This window comes from Oncorhynchus keta, chromosome 35 (assembly GCF_023373465.1).
Source record: "Oncorhynchus keta strain PuntledgeMale-10-30-2019 chromosome 35, Oket_V2, whole genome shotgun sequence".
In the NCBI taxonomy this organism is placed as follows: Eukaryota; Metazoa; Chordata; class Actinopteri; order Salmoniformes; family Salmonidae; genus Oncorhynchus; species Oncorhynchus keta.
Genome location: NC_068455.1, coordinates 27,669,140 through 27,673,482, shown reverse-complemented (window position 1 = coordinate 27,673,482; position 4,343 = coordinate 27,669,140). Strand labels below are relative to the sequence as shown.

Genomic DNA, 4,343 nt, shown 5'->3' with positions numbered 1-4,343 from the left:
GTTAGGCAGGTCTCCTGGCATCCTCCTAACCAAGATTTGTCTGTTGGACTGCCAGATGCTGAAGCGTGATTCATCACTCCAGAGAACGCTTTTTCACTGTTCCAGAGTCCAATGGTGGCAAGCTTTACACCACTCCAGGCGACACTTGACTTTGCGCATAGTGATATTAGGATTGTGTGTGGCTGCTCGGCCATGGAAACCCATTTCATGAAGGTCTCGACGAACAGTTATTGTGTGGACGTTGCTTCTAGAGGCAGTTTGGAAATCTGTAGTGGGTGTTGCAACCAAGGACATTTTTAAGTACTACGCACTTCAGCACTCGACGGTCCTGTTCTGTGAGCTTGTGTGGCCTACCACTTTGCGGCTAAGCCGTTGTTGCTCCTAGACGTTTCCACTTCAAAATAACAGCACTTTCAGTTGACCAGGGCAGCTCTAGCAGGGCAAAAAATGTGACGAACTGACTTGTTGGAAAGTTGGCATCTTATGCTCTTCAGTACTGGCCATTCTACTGCCAATGTTTGTCTGTGGAGAATACATGCTCGATTTTAAACACCTGTCAACAAAAGGTGTTTAAATAGTCAAATCCACTCATTTGAAAGGGGGTGTCCACATACTTTTGTATATACAAGTATTCAGACCCCTTCCCCATTTCCACATTTTGTTAAGTTACAGCCTTATTCTAAAATTGATTAAATAAAGCATTTTATTCATCAATCTACACACAATACACAGTAATGACAAAGAAAATGTTTGCAAATAAAAAAACAGATACCTTATTTACATAAGTATTCAGACCCTTTGCTATGAGATTTGAAATTGAGCTCAGGTGCATCCTGTTTTCATTGATCATTGAGATGTTTCTACAACTTGATTGGAGTCCATCTGTGGTAAATTCAACTGATTGGACATGATTTGGAAAGGCACACATCTGTCTATATAAGATCCCATAGTTGACAGTGCATGTCAGAGCAAAAACCAAGCCATGAGGTTGATGGTGCCGGAGGAGATGGCTGACGTTTTACGGGCTCCTAACAAATTGTGCTATTGTGTGTGTTTTGTTGCGTTATTTGTAACTTATTTTGTACATAATGTTTCTGCCACTGTCTCAAATTTGTGCACAAAATTTGAGAAAAATAATATTTTTGTGCGTATGGAATATTTCTGGGATCTTTTATTTCAGCTCATGAAACATGGGACCAACACTTTACATGTTGGGTTTATATTTTTGTTCAGTGTAATTTGGTCGTGCTTTGGTCGTGCTTGTGATTGTTATGTAAAATGTTTCTTGAATTAATTCCTGTATTTGTCTTTCCCTCACTCATTCAGCTCCATAGTAGCTCTACACTGGAAAAATGCTGCAAGTTCACCCGCCTACTTTCTGACTAGGAGGAAGTCAGCACAGAGCCCCCAGACTGTGAAGGTACACACACACACACATACATGCATGCATTTTTTAATTAATTTTAAACTTCTAATCCAGCAGCATGTAAATCAATCAACCCACTGCTCCAGTTCCCAAAAATAACATTTCATCACAGATTACTGTCTGTAAAGAGATCAGGCTAAACTTGATTGGACCAATCTGTTGGGATCAATGCGGAGATAGTCAGATAGCGCTCTGTGTCCTTAGATTAATTAATTACTTGTTTGGACTCAAATGGTGGCAGGTGTCTTAGACACGCTATAAGAAGGATCGGTGTAAGTGGTCACAGCAGACTCTGGCATTATACAGATGTCATGGCCCTGCAAGATAAGGGGGGATTTTCCCGACCCAACCCCCTCTTTCATCACTAGTTATTGGTACAAAAAGAATACAAATAAAGCCTAAGTGGACATCAGTGCCCCTGTTATAGCATTGGAGGCCCTTAGCATAATGAATCCCTGACTATGCCTAATTTTGTCAATGAATTCAATTGTTTTATTGGAAAAAAGAGGTTCACAACATAGAAGTAAAATGAATTGAATGGACGTCCCTATTCAAGTCAATGATGTCATAATGGGTGGACTGGCAGCCATTTTGAGTGTACCCATGCCAGGAAGTAAAATCAGGAAGTGTTCCCTTGATGCTGTGCTGTGATTTGTTGAGTAAATAACTGACATTACCACAGTTAAAATCATTTGAATGAACTTTCTATATTACCATGGCAATCCAGCATAAATTGATAGAACATTCCAAATTACCATGGAAATTATTGCATATTATTATACTATTATTGCATATAGTACATACTACCTCAATAATCCTGACTAACAGGTGTCTGTATATAGCCTTGCAACTCTTTTTTTCAAATGTCTTTTTACTGTTGTTTTATTTATTTCTTTACTTACCTACACACACACATACCTTTTTTTCCCCGCACCATTGGTTAGAGCAAGTAAGCATTTCACTGTAAGGTTTACTTACACCTGTTGTACACCTGTTGTATTTGGCGCTCGTGACAAATAAACTTTGATTTGATTTGATATCAATACCAGGTGGTCATTGCGAGTGTACCCATGAGTTTACCAGTTGAATTGCCAAGGTTAGAGCTTCCAATCCCCTTCTATCCATTATATTTATATGGTTCACAATGCCTCAGTGACCTTAATGACTACCTGGTTTCCTTTAGCACGTTTCCTTGTTCCAGCCAGCATGTGACTGGTGGGGTTATGATATAACTAGTGATCTGATCAAACCTGGAAACACACAATACACACAGACGAGTCATACTGTGGAGTTAATTGCCGTTGATCAGCTTATGGTACCGTCTGTACAAATTACCTTCATTGAAGGAATAGGTTTCTGACAAGTTATGTCATTTCTGTTCAAATAGGAATCTTGGGATTGCTAATGTTTTTAACATGCATTCAATGACTTTGTCATACACATAGTCATGGATGGCTTGTATCTTATATCCCAAGGATGTGTTTCATGATAATGCTTTATTATAGAACATAAGTCTGTTCTGTCGGTTATGTTTTATTAAGTCTGTCCTGTTGCAGACTGCATATCACACAAAATATCTCAGTGTGGTGTGTTTCCATGTGATATTGTGTCTTCATGAGGCGCTGCTATGATCCTCCCCAGACGTGGATGGAGACGTGAGCAGGCTGAGTTACCAGGACCCCCTGTCATATGGGGATGAGAAGCGGGGCTCTCTGGAGTCCGAGGAAACGGCTGAGGGTCTGGACGGTCCACCATAGGAGGATTCGCTGATCATGGGGCAGCTCATGAGCCACCAGGCCACTGAGGAGAGTCTGGAGATTGCTGTGGACAACCAAGGTTATGACAACAACGACCCCATAGACAGCTCCTCCCAATGAAGCCCAGAGGTACTGCAGCCAACAAGCTCCCGCTGTCACCTTGGGCTTGGTGAACCAATATTAAAGGCCCAGAGGTTTCCTGATCAGGTTATGGAAACACTCCTAGCCCTACCAATAGCATACAGTATCTTTGCTATACAGAGAATCAGAGTTTCTTATCAAGGGAAATGTTGGTTGACAGTAAGAGGCAGCAATGTCCATCATGCCATGGTATCAATACTGATGGGAAATCTGACAAGGAGAAGATGTTTAGCATTTTTCCCACAGTGTTTTCCTGTCAGATTAATTTGGGGGATACCAAAACAAGGCTGGCATGAGGCCCAGGAGCACATTGGGAGAAGTAAATAACTCCTTCCCGATGCTTCATAAATGTTCATTAAATATGTGGCACAACCTGTTGCTGTAAAGCGTTACTAAGTGTTGCTAATGGATACACGTGTGTTAGTGTGTTACTTTGCTAAACACTAATGTGTCATGATTGATTATGGCCTCAGTTGGGGTGAGGTGATAGCGAGTGATGCTGGCTATCACTGCAGGCTTTCAGCCCATTTCACTGTCTGCCAAGACCCAGGCCCAGATGGACTTTTGCAAAAGCTTGTCGCTGTGTGTGTATGTGTGTCTGTCATGAATGTGCCTCTTAGCAACCAAATAATGCAGTGAAATGGGGAGCAATCTGTGCATGAGTATCCTACTCACCTCTTTCTCCTTTTATCCCACTCACTTTCTCACATAGAACATGGTATGTGGATGGTAGTGGGTTGTTACACCAATTCGGAGCCTTTTGAGAAGTGTAACTTGCTGTCATAGAGACCACATGTTCAACTTAATTTAAAAAAAAATAGTTTTCCTGTCTCGAGGTTAAATAAAAAAATTACTATAGTCATTGCCTATTAAGTGGCAAATAGATTAACAGGGTTGACCGTAACAGGGTTGACGATTTTATCTTAAATCAGCCACAAATCCCCTCGTGACAGTGGGAAGGGAAGCTTGTGCGCAACAGGGAGTGGCAATTGAATGAAAGCTTCACACCAATAATTTGT

At 41.2% G+C, this 4,343-nt stretch overlaps 1 long non-coding RNA gene across 1 annotated transcript; it reads left to right on the top strand.

Moving 5' to 3' along the window:
• Positions 1-964: 964 nt before the first annotated feature.
• Positions 965-3,698, top strand: LOC118369232 (uncharacterized). Its single transcript, XR_004822519.2, has 3 exons — positions 965-1,046; positions 1,327-1,420; positions 3,068-3,698. It is a non-coding gene; the product is annotated as an uncharacterized LOC118369232 (long non-coding RNA).
• Positions 3,699-4,343: the final 645 nt, after the last annotated feature.